We start from the raw sequence: 18,065 nt of genomic DNA on the forward strand, positions 1-18,065 counted from the left end.
TACAATAGATCAGCCATGTAATTTTTCCAGTCTCGCAATGTAATAAGCATTTTCCTGCATCATTTGCCTTTCTTGTCACACAATATGATATATCTGAGACTTTTCTCACAAATGTAGTTTAATGAGCCTAAGCAGGTACCTTTCAATTTCTGGGTAATCAAGTATTATTTCTTAAGTGCAAAAATGTGATGGTGACTTTTCTAGTAGTTCACAATTTATGTCACTGTAATCAAAAGTTAAAATAAGAACAGTGCTGTTAATTACTGAAATTAACAGTTGTTCTGACATGGACTGCAATTATTGATCTTCATCTTTTAACTTGGACACCTTGTCTATGTGTTAGGAATTCATATACTCCTGCTTAGATTTGTTGCCCAGTTATTTGAGATATCCTGTTCTGATGTTGTGCATAACATTTTAAGTAGGCTCTAACATGGAGTTGGGTATTTTTATTTGCTGAGCCAATCTTTATAATTTTGTATTTTTTATGTGTTTTTGATTCATTTTTATATTAATCTCTGAAAGTAAAATCTGAGACAAGGAATGGAGTACTTTTCCACTCTGGAGATTAGATTTTATGTTGAAATTTCTTTAGGATTTGTGTTACAATAACATTCATTCTCCCTCAGAAGTATAATTCGTGCAAATATGCTTTTCATATGCTGATCTTTTAAATTATTTACATTCTGTACATTTCTGATCCAGTCAGACTCCACTTGTATAGCGGTGCAGGTGATAATGGCTAAATATGTGTTTCTTGTTCTCACATGGATGGAATGAAGATCTACCTTATAACTTCAACTATGCAAATTACAACTTCCATATGTATGAACAAGTGTTTACGCTGCCTTTGTTTCTTTTCTAATTTTAAAGATGACTTTTTATTACTACTTTTCTCCAAAAGATTGCATCAACAAATGCATATACATTACATCTTAACATGCAGAATATATGCCACTCATTATTACGTTATGGGGATGGAAATAGAAAATGAAGATTATGGTCTGAACTTCATCTTGTGGTCATGATTGCAAAGGGTTTGGTTTAGATTAAGACAGGTATTAGCAAATGAAATTTGTGACAGGATCAAAGACAATAGATTTGGTATCTGCAATATTTGGAGGAAATTTCTGCTCATTTTGTGCTGAATGTCAGCCAAGCAAAACTAAAAATGCAGAGAGCATGGAGGGCACTGTTGCACTACACTATTGATCCTGAAATGTTTTATTATATTAAATGCATCATAAAGTGCAAATTGCTTCATTCTTGGATGCATGAAGCAAAAACATTCAGGGACAATGCCTTGCATTGTGACACACAAACAGACAGGAGGTTTTATTTGAAAAATTCTATTTGATTTACATTGCTTTGATTGCCTCTTGTAATTGCATCAACTGCTGATGAGTCTTTTGACTACATCATCAAAACTAAAATCTTAGTGAATGATGCATGGTTGAGTAGTAGAGTAGATATGATTTGTACTGGCCAATGCATAGTTATCACATTTCTTGAAGAATGCGCTCTGCACATAAGCCTTCAACAGTGCCAAGGGTATTATGGTGTGCATCTGGGAGAGTTATGATGAAAACCTTAGTACAGAACTTGTCCCAAATGTGTATTCTAATGAGAGTAAAAATAAGAGTGCCAATTAGTCCAAAATAATTTGATTTTAATGGCTTTAGATTGCACTGAGTCCAGGTTTCCCCTGCAGCTTGCCAAACCAATGCACAGTTCTCTATCACTGGAGAATATAGCATTTGTAGAATACAGAAGATGCTTACAGCAATAAGTATGCCCACTTTTCCATCAGCTTATGTCACCTCTTTGATGTTCCAACTTTATTCTTTCTGTAACTGTAATGTGGAAGTTGTTTCATCAGCACTAAATCAAGTAACCACTCTGCAAAAGAAAATAATGCTGAGAGCATTTGAATCCAATGATTATCTCTTATTTGTAAATCTGTTAGAGAATAATGACAGATATAATAAAATCTGATGAAAACCTAGATAAAGCCAATGCCCATGCTCTCATCGATCGAACAAATTTGCATTCATTTTTTACAGTTGAATAGATATTCTACCCCACCAAATTCAAAGGTTTATGTGTCATATATTTATTTTTCTGGATCAGGCAGTCACCAGCAAGGCCAGCATTCATTACCCATTGCTAATTGCTCTTCAGAAGGTGGTGGTGAGCCTTTTTGAACTGCTGCAGTCCTTCTCTTGAAGGTATTCCCCAGTGCTGTTGGGTGGGAAGTTCCAGGATTTAGACCAGTGTGATGAAGTACAGGCAGTACATTTCCAAATCAGGATGGTGTGTGACTTGGAAAGGAACATGCAGGAGGATGTGCTCCCATGTATCTGATCCTTTGTCCTTCTTGGTTGTAGAGATTGGAGCTGCCTAGGTAAGTAACTGCAGTGCAATTTGTAGATGGTACGCACCGAGCCACTATGTACCAGTGATGGAGAGAAAGAATGTTTAGGGTGGTTGATGGAGAAGTGGGCTGCTCTTTCCTAGATGGTCCAGACTTATGCCTTATAGATAATGGCAAGGTCTTGTGGTATCAGGAGGCTCATGCTTGAATGGAGTCTAGCTTTGCTGTATGCAGGCATGGTCTTCAGGATACCCAACCTCTGACCTGCTCTTACAGCCCATGGGTCTGATCCATTTGAATTTCTGATCAATGGTGATCCCCAGGATCTTGATGGTGGTGGACTTGGTTATAACTGTCATGGTTGAACTCTCTTCTGTTGGAAATAGTCATTTCTTGGCAAATGTTTGACATAAATGTTACTTGCCACTTATCAGCCTGTACTTCAATGCTGTCTAGGTCTTGCTAAATGCAGGCATGGACTGCTTCATAAGCTGAGGGGTTGTGAATAGGATTACATTGATTATAAAGTACTTTACAATATTTTTTAGATGTCATAGACTGGATAAAGGCAAGCTAACTTAGTTTGATAATCATTAGGTGATTAGGTGTTTGTTCATCATTATGATCTGCAGAATTGGTTGAGTTGAGCATAGAATTGGAATCATCAGCAAACGTCCCCACTTCTGACCTTCTGGTAGATGGAAGGTTATTGATAAAGTGGATGAAGATTATTGGGCCCAGAACATAGCACTGAGAAAGTTCTACAATGACATTCTGAGGTTGGGATGATTGACCTCTGACAACTACAGCTATCTTCCTTTCTGCAAAGTATGATTCCAACCATTGGAGTGTTTCCCTTTGATGTCCATTCACTTGAGTTTACCAGGATTCCATGATGCCACACCGCATCGTACAGTCTAGAGCAATAATTCTCAACACACCTCTGGAACTTAGCACTTTAAACTTCACTTTGCCAAGTCCAGTATAAGGTCTGGAGCTGAGTGCTCCTGGCAAAACCCAAACTGGAGATCAGTGAGCAGATTACTAGTGAGTAATAGTTGCACTGATGCTGACACCTCTAAGACTGCAATGATAAAGGTTGGAAAATAAATGCTTAAAATTTACCACACATAATGCTCATGATGTGGCAGTACCTCAAGATAGCAGCAGCAGATAAAAATTTCATATCAAACTGATCTTATGCTTTTTTAGCTGGCACTATGTTAGAAAAGACCTGAGGGGTCAGATTTGGGGCGACAACATTACAATCATTAATCCTTCAACCTACCCTCCCTTTTCAATTGTGAGTCATCAGGCGTAAGTGCCATCAGTGAATTTAGCTGGAATAACACTGAATGCCACTGAAGCTATTGAGCAATAGGTTTGGCTTTGTGCAATGTCATCAGCATCTCGAAAGTGAAACATTGGCCTTGGTAATTACCAGGGGGCTGTGAGGAGTGAAACCAATAATTTTCAGAGATCCATGATCAGTGAGCAATATTAGTAAATGATAATAATTTCAATAAATGTCTGGAGTATTTGAAATGCAAAGAGAAGAAAATGTTTTTTAAAGAATTATTATTAAAAAATGCTAGGAGGACACAATTGTGACATCCTCTGTATAAATAAAGCAAAAACAACAAAAAAAAAGCTATAAATGATAATGATACTGTCATTCAAAGTGAATGGAGCTCTGCATCTCTGGAAATCCTGACTTTAACTCCATAAGGCACTTTCCTTTGTGGATTGTGTAAAGGAAGTCAGGGAAGTTCAAGGATGGACATGGGCCTGGCCAATGTTTTCCTTTACAGATGCTGATGAATTGCCATTGTATGCCCGGCATTTTCATTTCATTTCAACATCCCTCATTAATAACCACTGTTAACAGAGGTCTGTCCAATCAACAACTGGCAGTAAACTTCTTGATTGTAACCCTTCCATGAAAATCCAGTTAGTGTGTGACTTTACACAACATATCATGCAGGTCAAAGTTTGTATCCTTTGCAATATGCATGTATCATGGTGACATCATGACACCTTCATTTTACAGCTGTCCATTGTACCCTCTTTATTTGAGCCTCCAAAGCAATCAAAACAGTGACTACTGGGTGTCAAGGACTAGTTAGTAACCACATGGTTCTTGATTCCAAAACTCAATACAACAATTGAAAGCAACATGCATATTGCAAAGGCCATGCTGTCATGAACAATCTGACCACGGAAAAGTTCAATGAGTAGTTCTGCCCCAGGCCTCAAGATTTGTGATGCTACTTTACTCCTTTCTTGAGGATTCAGCCCTTGGCCTCAGCTACATGACTAGGAACTACAGAGCAAGAAGATAAGTGGGAGGAGTGGAACATAAATAGACTTGTTCTGGTCAGGCTGTTTATTGAAGAAGCTCATTGCTGACTGTTCTACCAGTAACCACAGGCTCTTTCCCAGTTCATTACCGCAACTTGTCTTCCCTCGGTTCCTGACCATAACAATTCATATATGACCACAATGGCACATGTTATATCTCTGGTTAATGGTGACCCCAGGGATGTTGATGGTAGGGAACTTGATGATGGTAATTTCATTGAATATCAAGGGTATGTGTTTAGATTCCCTCCTACTGAGAGTGGCTATTGTCTTCCACATGAATTTTATTTGTTATTTGTCAACCCATGTCTGAATGTTATACAGTTTGTGCTGCATATAGACATGGATTGCTTTATTAATTGAGAAGTCATGAATGGAAATGAAGACAGATCATGAGCAAACATTCCCATTTCTGATTTTATGATGGAGGGGAAGCGATTGATGCAAAACCTAAGGATGGTTGGTTCCAGGAAGCTGCCTTGAGTGACATGTGCCGTCATGTCCTGAGGCTGGAGTTAGAATTGGAATTGGTTTATTATCGTCACATGTACCGAGATACCGTGAAAAACTTGTCTTGCATACCATTCCTACAGATCAATTCATTACACAGTGCATTGAGCTAGTATAAGTTAAACTATTACAAAATGCAGAATAAAGTATAACAGCTACAGAGAAAGTGCAGTGCAGGGAGACAATAAGGTGCAAGGTCATAAAGGGGTAAATTGTGAGGTCAAGAGTCCATCTCATCGTACTAGGGAACTGTGCAATAGTCTTATAACAGCGGGATACATGCTTTCAGGCTTTTGTATCTTCTGCCTGATGGGAGAGGGGAGAAGAGAGAATGCCCAGGGTGGGTGGGGTCTTTGATTATGCTGGCTGCTTTACCGAGGCAGTGAGAGGTATAGACAGTGTCCATGGAGGGGAGGCTGTTTACCGTGATGTGCTGAGCTGTGTCCACAACTCTCTGCAGTTTCTTGCACCCAAGGGCAGAGCAGTTGCCATACCAAGCTGTGATGCATCCAGATAGGAGGCTTTCTACAGTACATCGATAAAAATTGGTGAAGGTTGACAGGGACATGCCCAATTTCTTTAACCTCCTGAGGAAGTAGAGGCGCCAGTGAGCTTTCATGGCTGTGATGTCTATGTGGTTGGACCAGGACAGGCTATTGGTGATGTTCACTCCTAGGAACTTGAAGCTCTCAACCCTCCTGACCTCAGCACCGTTGATGTAGACAGGAGCATGTGCACCACCCCCCCGCTCTTCCTGAAGTCAATGACCAGCCATTTTGTTTTGCTGACATTGAGGGAAATGTTGTTGTCATGACACCATGTCACGAAGCTCTCTGTCTCCTGCCTGTGCTCCGACTCATCGTTATTTGAGATACGGCCCACTACGGTGGTATCATCTGCAAACTTATAGATGGAGTTAGAGCAAAATCTGGCCACATAGTTATGAGGGTACAATCACAAATGTATTCCTTTGTGCTGGTTATGACTCCAACCAGTGGAGTGTTTTCATATTGATTCCCATTAATTTCATTTTTACTAGAATCCCTTGATACCACATGCTATCATAAAGCTATGAGAAATGTAGGCCATTCAGCCCCTCATGCCTGCTCTGCCATTCAATAGGATCATGGCTAATCTTTTATGTCAGCACCACTTTCCTACACCAATCCCATACCCAAAAGCTGCTGATTTTTGTCTTCAATACTCAGCAATGTGCCACCACCGCACTCTCCTGGCAGGCAGTTCCAGTGATTCCCTAGCCTCTGGGTATAGAAGTTTCTTCTCACCTCTGAAATGAATGACTGATCTCTTACTTTGATTTTGTGACTCCTAGTTCTACAGACCTCAGCCAATGAAAGGCACTATGCTTGTACCTACCTCCTCATTATAGGAAGGATGTGGAGGCATTGGAGAGGGTGCAGAGGAGATTTACCAGGATGCTGCCTGGATTGGAGAGTATTGAATATGAGGAGAGGCTTAAGGTGCTAGGGCTTTAGTCACTGGAAAGGAGGAGGATGAGAGGAGACATGATAGAGGTATATAAAATATTAGAGGAATAGATAGAGTAGACAGTCAGCGCCTCCTTCCCAGGGCACCAATGCTCAAGAGGAGAGGTCATAGCTTTAAGGTTATGGGTGGGAGGTTCAGGGGAGATGTCAGAGGGAGGTTTTTCACCCAGAGAGTGGTTGGTGCATGGAATGCACTGCCTGGGGTGGTGTTGGAGGCAGATACATCGAACAGGTTCAAGAGCTTGTTGGATAGGCACATGGAGGAATGTGAGATAGAGGGATATGAGGGAGGAAGGGGTTAGGTAGTGTGAGGGTGGTCTGATGGACGGCACAACATGGTGGGCCGAAGGGCCTGTTTTGTGCTGTATGGTTCTATGGTTCATCAAGCTCTGTAAAAACTTTGTAAGTTTCAATCCCCTCTCATTCTTCTTAACTCCACTGAGCAGAGACTTAGTTTTCTTAATGTCTCCATGAAAGACAGAATGGGCAATGACTGTCACCTCACCTTGTAAATTAACTTTGTTTGTTCACGTTTGGCCCAAGGTTCACTACAGTCAGACTTAAATGGGGAAGCAAATATTAGATTTCAAAATGAACATTAGACTATCATGAGGATATTATCATATTGTACAAAATTTTCACCTGAGCACCAAAATATGAGCTAAGTCCAAATGTGCAATTTAGATTTGAAAAATGTTTTTGTTATCTCTTAACAATTTCATAAATGTATGTGAAGGAAAACATGAACTTTGCCATAAAATTATACATTTGAAACATAAAGATGATGAAGTTTGTCAGAGTACAACAGCCCAGACAATATAAGGTTCATTAATTATCCCCATACTGACAGTTGCAAATCCCATGCATGTTAGAGGGACTTCTTGTTTGTAGACAGGGTTGAAAAGCTTGAGAAAATTATTTCCTGTGGTGAAATTTCTAATAGCAACCAATTCAGTCACGAAGGATGCTTTGGAGCAATGTATCGATTCACCTTCTTGTATTAGGTGGTCCCTCTGACCTGGTATAAATGAAGTGGTGCTGGAGTGAAAATAGCTTTTTCCTAGAAGAAATATGTTTAAATGTGATTCAATGTGCATGTGCATAGAGAGAATTAAAGAAAAGCAATGCTCCATTTGAACTCTTGTACTGACTGGCCTTGGAGATATAAAGAGCCAGAAAAATATACAAGAATGTTTGATCCAAATTCTCCAGAGTCCACCAAAACGCTTTAAAAATCATACTGTTTAGAAACAGAAGACGAACATTTTACAGGTAAAATTGTGTGGTTACGGACTAAAAGGTTACATGACAAGAAAGCTTCCACTGGTAAAGTAATCTGTCCTGAAGTTGCCAAAAATCTGAGGTCAGAATGAGAACCTTAGAACCTGAGCACCAAGGTAACATAAACACCATTCCCCTATGCAGTGATATAATACCAAACAAAGATTGAACATAATAGTGTTGTTTGAACTACACTACATTGATATTATGACTTTAAAATCTAACTAGACTCAGCCAGAGATATTGATTAAGCAATTTATTTACTTCATTGAAGCAGTAAATTTTCTGCAGTCACTAATTCCATTCTGAACTGAAATGTGTAGGTTCCACATTTAATTAACTAAATTGTCTGCCTTCATGATTCACTGACTGTCAAAAACCTGTGTGGATTTTCCAAACAACTCTTTGTGACTGAAAAAAAATGAACCTTGTGGTCAGTGTAAAGAATGGTAAATACATCCCAGCTTCCTGCTGCAGGGAGCTGATATTGACTCTCGTTTATTAGTTATTGCACACTACTTCTCATGACAAAAATGTATTTACTTAATTACTGATCACACAAATGGCAGTTGAAAAACTAAATAAATGGCTGTTCAAAAACAAAGAGAAATAAATATAATTTACTGTATTTTTCCCACCATTATGTCTACCTCATCCAAATTAACAAACTTAAAATGGCTGAAGGATGACAACCCAGCAGCTTTGCAATCAATTTGCCATCAATCAGACATGTGAGAAGTGATTATAATGCACTGACATATCATCTGACAGCTAATTTATGTGCAATATTTTATGAAAAGCTGACAGAAAGCCAGTAATCATTGTAGATGTGTTGTCTGTATGGCATATTATACTAAATTATTTTTTAACAACAAGGGGTTCCATGCATTGGCAACTTGATGAATTTGTTACTATTGTGGCAAGCCATGTGTGGATAAATCCAGGATGAATTATTCAACAAACACCAATTTAATGTTCCCTTTAACTCTCCAAAAATATTTCTCCATTGACATATAAGGTGATGGTAATTATAGAATATTACACTACAGAAGAGGCCACTTAGTTCATATCCCTGCACTAATTTGATGAAACATCTGTCTTCTTCATTCCATTGACCTATCTTTTTCCCAGACCTTTTGTTCTTTTATTGTCAAATATTCATCCACGTTCTTTCCAAAGCTATTCTGCATTTTGCTTAGATTCCTCTTTCTGAAGGCACAACTTCCTGCATAAAAATATGAAAACTTCTTTTGTTTTGTATTATTCCATCTTCCTGCATCTTTAACATTTTATAATTATGACAACAGTTTTGTAAAATAATATTGTGAAGGAAAAAAATTAACTATCAAAAATTAAGACTATTTACCAGCCTGCCATATTTGAATCAAAAGGCAGGATGGAAACAGTATTCGCTCTCTCTGACTATATCAGAATTGACCATTTCTGATGTAAATCATCGATCTGTGATATCGCTCAGTTTTTCTATCTCCATTCATGCAGCCGACCTGTTGGGCATCTCCTACAGCCTGTATTCTGCAACTTGTATGCTCTTTTTTTGTGTCGTCACTCCATCAGACTTCATTTCATAGCCTTTGTTCATTTTCTCTCTCTCTAAGTGCCCCCATTAACCTATCAACTAGATGACCTTGGAAACATTTCCCCATGGCAACCCTGGCCTCACCCTATCAGAGATTACCCCTTTGTCCTATCCATCCCTCCCCCACCCTCTCTGAAACTTAAAAATAACCTGCTTTCTCTCTTAGTTCTGACAAAAGGTCTTGGACCTGAAGCATTAGCTCTGTATTTCCTTTCCAAAGATGCTGCCTAACATGCTGAGACTTTCAGATTTTATACCATACTTCAGTTTTCAAATTGAAATCAAAAATGCATAAGTTGACTATGTTGTAAATGAGTGTTATTTAAGTACATTGCTAGTCTCATGGAAAATATGAGTACATCCATCTATTTCCAGAAGATGTTCGCATTGACTGTGAAATTTCATGGTCATTCACTATAGATTGAACCCCCTTTATACAACTTTTTCCAGTTGCTGACATTTAGTGCATGTACGCGTTCATTCATAATTACTTTATGCTCTAAAACACCATAAAAATTCAATTATTATGGAAATTATATTCATTTGTGTTTTGTTGTGAAATACTTGCCCCCTCTCCCAACTCTATTAGTAGAAATTTTATGTCAAGGTACAATATGCCCTTCTCAGAATATGATACCTGATGGCACAAACATTCCTGTATGTGTGATGTGGTTCAAACTAGACAACTAAGCCACAACATACAGTAATAAAGCTGAAGATGGTAGAATACTCAATATTGTTCGTAGTTACCTGAAAATTAATCAGCCAGAATTTGCAATTATAGCAAAACTGTTGGTGTTTAATAGCATTACATTGTGTAACTGATGGTGATTTTTAGAATCAGTATAAGTGTAATTAGACATAAAAATCCAGAAGTCATTTCATTGATAATCCCTTGTAAAGGGTGTGCAGTTGAGGTCCTCAGAGATGAAAATCACTGGAAATTACTATACTGATGTGAATTTCCATTTTTTACACTTTGTTTTTGTTGCAAAAGTGGATGATAAATCCCCTCTTATTATTTCATGTTTGGCTTGTGTTAAAAATTTGTGAATTTTTAACATGATTGACAGCATAGATATTTGATGGCATCACAATTGTTGGACATCAGAAATCTCCTTCAGCTTACCCCAGAAATTAACACTGTGAAATCTACGCCAAAGTGATCACTTGGTTTTTGTGAGCAATTTCACTTGAGATCAACAGCGAGTTCCTTTACTTTGAGTGCAAAAACCTGAAGCATCATTTCTGATTGTTAGTAAATTGTCTTACAGAATAATAGAACTTTATCCTTTCTTTAATACTGTTTATGGATTTGGGATGATCAAACTTGATTTACATTGCTCCAAATGTAACACTGAAGAACTAGTTCAATATTTCACATTACATGAATCACCAAATTGATTGGATTGGAGCATCATAACCACGTTTGCTCTCTTATTGATTTTGTCACTTTATGAGTGTTCAGCTAAAGCGTAGATAGTCATCAATTCGTCCAACAGCCACAATCAAGATATTCATTAGCAAAAGAAGGTTAATTATGCTCCAAAAGTAATTAAATATCCTTTCATAAATTCCATTGATTTCCTTGAATTAATTGATAAAACTGAAAAACCTTGACTGATTTGTAATATGTAAGTGTAACCCCAATCAAATATCGAGAGATAACAATAAATATATTCTTGTATTCATAAATAAATATGCCCTTTGGAAACAAGAAATACATTGTCTCCAGGCTAGCTGCTGAAATGGTGGAATTGATACATGGTTGCCAATCATTAAGTTTTATTAATAGAAAGCTGTAATTTTGAAATAAATATTAAAAAATCCTGTCAGTACAAAGTCATCTTGTGAGGCAACCACATTACATGAATATGATTAAACATCATAAAATATTCCAAAATGCTTCAAAAAGATATATTGCTGTGCAAGCAAATCATCACTTGACTTTTATTTGATTTGATTGCCCATTATTATTGAATGGATCTTTGAAGACTTAATGTATTTGCAAAATTCATGGCAGATAAGCAGACTTTAAAAGATGTTGTTACCATTCCACCATTTTCCTTCTTTGATTACCACAGCACTGTTCAATTAAGCTTGAGATCTTTTAAGGCATATTATACGGTCTTTATTAATGCAACATAACAACAGAGACAAACAGCTTTTTGTTTTCTATATCTTTGATGTATGTTTTAAAGAATGTTGGAAAACAATGCTCCTTTATTTATCAATTGTTTTCCCCTGCATTGTTAAGATTTTGGGCCACAACTTGCAACTTGGTGTTGGAACCTATGCTTACCTCTGACCTATGTGGTAAGCATGGATCTTTCTTTTCTGCATCTGCCATTCCAAAATGGTGAGGTCATAGATGGTGGCGAGACCTTGAGTGATGTGCTGCTGTCAAATGGGTGGGCCAGGTCACACCCTGCTGATGAATTAATTGAAAACACTTCGACAATTAGCTAAATTATCAATGTTTTTGAAAGCTTCCAAATGTCTCTGACATTCAAGCATTCAAAAATAATCATAAACAATTTTTAAAAATTAATCTATTAAATACTTGAAATATTTTTATCCTAAAAATAACAATATTTAAAAATAATTAAAATCTTTTAACTAAACAATTAATTCAAATAAATCCAACATGGGTAATACTTACCTTCTTCCTTGTGGTGGTTACTCTGCTACTGAAATTAAAGGCTTTGTTTTGTATGTTTAGTGGGTATGCTCTCCAGCTAACTGACAGTAACTTACAGCAAGTTCCCAGCTGATATTTTGAGCCTGATGACTCTGATACATCCTTTCTTTGAATGTCCAATTTATTAATTCCCTTTGGAAGATAGAAAGGGTAATTTTCCCATCCATCACTTTCAGAAGGTAATACTCTCAGGGAATGCTATCTTAAGGAATTGCCTTAAAATGTTTAGAACTGCACAAGGTATTCAGAGTGCCTCCTCATTGTTGAAATATGGGAAAATAACTTGCAGGGCTATGGGGAATGTGACTGAATAGATAGGTGTACAAGAGGTCAACATGGATTCAAAGGGCCACATTAGCTTCTGTGCCATTATGTTTCTGTAAAATGATATCTGGATTAGATTCTTATACTTCATGCTAGTTTTCTAATTTAGTTCTTGAGTCAGAAATGTTTTTCATGATGACCTCATAGAACAGCTGATGTATGATAAAAAGGACTGTTATCTTCATAGTGAGACATTTACGTTGCAGGCACGGTAGTGTATCAGTTAGCGTAACTCTTTACAGCGCCAGCAACCTGGGTTCAATTCCTGCCGCTGTCTTTATGGAGTTTGTACATTCTCCCGTGGCTGTGTGAGTTTCTTCTGGGTGCTCCTGTTTCCTCCTCGTTTCCAAAGACGTACGGATTAGGAAGTTGTGGGCATGCTATGTTGGCGCCGGAAGGTTGGCGACACTTGCAGGCTGCCCCCAGAACACTCTACGCAAAAGATGCATTTCACCGTGTGTTTCGAGGTACATATGAGTAATAAAGATATCTTATCTCTCTTGTACAATTGAAGAGAGATGGAACTTCAAATAAAATGTTCTTCTTTTAAATGCAATGTCAAGTTCTGGTTAAAAAAAAAGTTAAAGAATGTTTCACTAAATTCCATTGACTCATTTCCATGAAAGGAAACTCAACATTTAAATTCAAATACCTTCTCTTGGTGATTTGTTTGTGGCTCTCTGCTTTTTCTAGTCCTTTATAGCGATGTGCTGATGTATCATCAAACATCTACAATTCAAGTGCTTGCTAATGGAACCATGGAAATCATTTTTCTAGGACCCACAATTGTTTTCTGGTCCATTGGCTCCTAACATCTCATTTAATACTTATAGCTGAGAAGTAATTATCTGTCCATCAACACAAAATTTTAAAAAAGCTTCACCAACTGTATTTTTGTTTAATTCCGGTAAATTAATTAACAATTGAAATTAAAAATGAATGAAAAATTACAATGAATTTAAATATATGTGACAAAAAAAGTATAATTCAGGCTACATTTGGAAATATTCCAGAAAAATGAGAATCAATTGTTTCAATTTCATAAAATTCATTGATAAAAGTGTTAAATTGCTCTCCTCTCTCAGGAGAGAGAAAACCCTTTTCCAAAATTGGTACTTCTAAGATGTGTTTCCAAGTCTTATAGAGTGAATTTTTAATATCATAATGTGCTCTGAAACTTTGTTACATGCCCCTATTTCATAAACATATGACTTTACGGAAATGTTTTACTGTTTAACCTGCTAGTATGAATTTTGACAGATAATCTAGATGATAATAGTCCATGGAGAAGCATCTATCATTGGGTAAAGCCAGATATGGGTCATTCCAGCTTCATAAATAGTGCTTTGAAGTGCAGTGAAACTTGTTCATGCTAAACAATTGTCTATGAGTTTCACACATATTAAGAACTGGAAAGATTTTTATGCAACATTTTTATAAATATTTAAATACTTTAGCCATTGAATACGCTCAAATATGTTGATTTATGTCTCAGTCTTCAACTACATTTCAAGTAAATAATTTTAACAATTTGAGCAAATATAGTAAAACCTATTATCTACCTGTTTTTCCTTTACCTTTCCTCCTCGAGCCAATCCCCTAGCCTTTTAGGCCCTGGCCCCAAATTAATTTTCTTGAACTCAAATACCATCACTTCTTGATCTCTCAATTCCTGGAATTCCAGTGACATCTTTCTGATTACCCAAGTTCATTGATCACACTCTCCCCATACTGCCAAAACTCTCCCATATATTCATGACAACTGAAGTTTTCCAGCTCTCTTCAGAGGGCACATAAAACACAACACTGGTGCGTAAATGGAATTACGTTTAAGCCATTTGGGATAGGAACAACATGTTTCCGTCCCTGAAGATTTTAAATGAACCAGTTAGGTTGTAATATCATTCAGGTGGCTTCATGGTTATTTTTTACTAAAACATTTCTATGTCCAGGTTTACATTTTAAACTGATTTCAAATTCTCACACTTCTGTGGATGAAATTTGTATCCATTTTGTTCAGAATTCATGGCTTTGGGTTACTGCTACACTACCATGCACTACAATATGTGAGGCAGGTGGTGAGACTTCAAGCAATGGAGCAATGTAAATTGACCTCAAGTACTGACAACTTGTGACACACTTTATTTCTTAATATGCAAAACTATCTAATTACTTTAATAATGATGTGTGTCATTCATACAACAACTTCGGAAAATATCTCATCTTTAATCAAAAATGCTTATACAGACCTTAAAAGAAGCTTACTTTTTCCTTTTGCAATCTTGGTTAGTGTGCTGATTTAATTAGAAAACTAAAGCAGACAGTGCTAGAAACATACAACGTCCAGGGAGTATTTGCAGACATACAGACAAATCAATATTTGAATACATGTAACTTGCATGTAAATTTCTGGGTAAACAATGATTTAATTAAATTTTGAATCTGTACCAAACCTGATGTTTCATTTTACTCTTATCCTCTGATTCCTTACAAAACTAGCATTCTGGGGTCCTCTCTGTCGATACTACTCTCAGATAAACACTAACATGACAGTCGGAACAGGAGAATTTCATCGCAATTTGGAGAGTTCGTATTTTTTGTCATCAAAGTCTCAGGTCTGTTAGCTGTCAGATAAGCTTAACCATAATGACTTACATTGAATTGACTGTAATATGTTTTATATATTGTATAGGCAGTATAAGTCCAACTGATCCATCAAGCCTTTCCCACATGACACAAATCTCATTAAATTACAAACACCGTGCAATTACATCTGCATAAATCACCTCTTCCATTTAGAGATATGAGCAAAGAATTTCTGGAATCTTTAAGCTTGTGTTCTTAGCTTTCTGGGGATAACCCATCAGAGACTTCGTCTTAATCGCTCCCTCAGAATAGAAAATAACTTGTTTCAATTCCATTTCTGAGAAGGAGAAGATGCCCTGTCTGTAAAATTTCTTTTAACATGGGGTGGCCATTACATACTGACCACTACATGGTCTTGGCAGAGTGAGGTCTTGGCCCAGTGACGGGGGGATACTCAGTCTTCCTCTTCAGTCCCCACTCCTTCTCAGTTTCCACTTCTCAAGGTTCAATAACAACTTCGTCCCCACTGCCATCAGGTTCTTGAACTGACCTGATAAACTCTAATTCTACCTCAGACTATATTTCCCTTAACTTGCACTAATGTCAATATGTTTACTTTTGTTTATTTTGCCGTGTAAGTTATGTATAGTTTATGTTAATTTAAGTTTATGTAATTCACATGTCATATTTATAATGTACTGCGCTACTATAGCAAAAAGCTAATTTTCATGGCATTTACACCCGGGGTATGTATGCCCATGACAATAAACTTGAAATTGAACTTGAACTGGGACTTCTTAAATCCTTTCCCTGCACTCAGAGACCCTTCCCATCTCCCTGCCTCTTCACTTACCAGACTCATTGCTGCTAGCACCAACAATGTGATAGGAGTAAGACAGTTCCTCTCTGTATACCCATACACAGAGATGGGTAAACAGAATGCAATTGAATGGATTGAGTACCATTTAAATATGGAGCTTGTTTTCAAGGCAGTGGATAGAGTGGCAAGTGACACCATCCTTCAAAGCAGCAGAAGCCTTCCCTGAAATACCAGAATCACTTACCTGTGAATAATTCCATCTTGAGCATTCAGCATGGGTTCAAGATGGGGACAAGTGACTGGAATACCTAAGCTTTGTGCATAAGGATCAGAAGAAACTGAAGCAGGAGGAGGCCATTTGGCCCCCTGTGCCTGATTTGCCATTCAATAAGATTATGGCTGCTTTACTTCAGTGCTGCTTTCCCATACCAACCCTACATCCCTTAATATCCAAAAATGTACAATTCCCTATCTTGATCATACTCAACAGCCGAGTTTCCACTGCCCTCTTGGGTTGGAAATCACAAAGACTCACTGCCCTCTGGATCAAGCAGTTTCTTCCCATCTCCGTCTTGTGTGGCTAACCCCTGTGATTTATATTTTGCAATCAATTCTCTTCCTTCCTATTGTAAAAGGATTGATTAAACTTGGGATCTGGACCTTGTGTGGCAACAGGACACCAACTAAGGACACTATGGCCAACCTCAAAAGCAAAATACTGCAGATACTAGAAATCCACAATAAAAACAGGAAATGCTAGAAGCACTCAGCAGGTCAGGGACCATCTGTGGAGAAAGAAACAGCATAAATGTTTCAATTCAATATCCTTTCTTCAGAACTAGAAAAAGTCAGAGATATACAAGGGACAGATGCAGGACAGGGATAGTGGAAACCAACTACAAAGCAAGAAAATCATTTGTACTTTTATTGCTAAGATTAGCTACTCTTCATAGAACAGGAATCGTATGTACTACTGACTGGATCATGGTCCTTAGTATCACAAAAGGAGCCAAGTTCATCCACTGAGGGAGATGTCGCATCCAGTGTCAACGAATTCTGATGCACCTTAAACGAGTGTTCTAGAATGGGGCAGCAGCACGATACCAACGTCTGCCTCCTTGTTGGTCCCAGCCTGCAAATTTTAGTTGCGACCATGGTCCAAGGACTCAAAAGGCATCTGACTGGGTATAGTACATTTTTGGAATCAGAAACGTAACACCAGGAACTCCAAGTACTCCATTTGCAAGGTGGGCTTAGGGTAGCTAATGACCATAGACACAATAGTCTTATGTTATGTCCCTCTGATGGGGACAATGAGGTTTTGAAATAAAGAGGTCCAGCAGAATTTAGATGGAGGGAGATTGCAGGGCCAGAGCTTGGAGGGTTTGAGATCCAGATGTCAGTCAATTTTGTGGTGAGAGAGCACGTAAAGATGGGCAGTGGATGAGTGGAGGGAATATACAGGAGGTGACAGTCAGTGTATTGTTGGTGGTGCCCAAGGATGAAGGTATGTAACTGCCCTGCTGACAGGTGACCTAGTCTGGTGTTGCTCGAGGAAGGCCCAAGGACAGGAAAAGCAGCATTAATCAATTCACTTTCTGACACAGAATAGTCCACAATGGATCCTTTATATTTTTGCTTTTTTGGGAAAAAGACTTAGTGACTACATTTATGCAAAATTCGGCCCCAAGCTTAAAATATATCAGCATTGATATTAATAAGTTATTCATAAATGACATACTAAAATAGCAGTGGAATGTACTTTTTAACAAGCATATGTAAGGATGATCCTGCCTGCCAGTGACAACCATCTGGTCTCTTCTGCAGATGACCAAGAGCCACAGCAAGTTTTCCAGTAACAAAGAGAAAATATTATGTTCATTTTGGTGAAAAAAAATCTGCCCTTTCCCATGCTTTATCCTTTTTCCTCAGTGGCGGCAAAGTTCATGGAACCTGCTTCCAGACTTTTGCCAGCACTACCGTGTAATCATTGAGGAGAAGCA

At 37.8% G+C, this 18,065-nt stretch overlaps 1 protein-coding gene across 4 annotated transcripts in view; it reads left to right on the plus strand.

Annotated features, from left to right (window-relative positions):
* Positions 1-18,065, plus strand: part of LOC127575420 (heparan sulfate glucosamine 3-O-sulfotransferase 5) — a 214,180-nt gene that overhangs the window by 141,847 nt on the left and 54,268 nt on the right. The window lies entirely within an intron of this gene.

Source organism: Pristis pectinata, chromosome 10 (genome assembly GCF_009764475.1).
Source record: "Pristis pectinata isolate sPriPec2 chromosome 10, sPriPec2.1.pri, whole genome shotgun sequence".
NCBI classification, from domain to species: Eukaryota; Metazoa; Chordata; class Chondrichthyes; order Rhinopristiformes; family Pristidae; genus Pristis; species Pristis pectinata.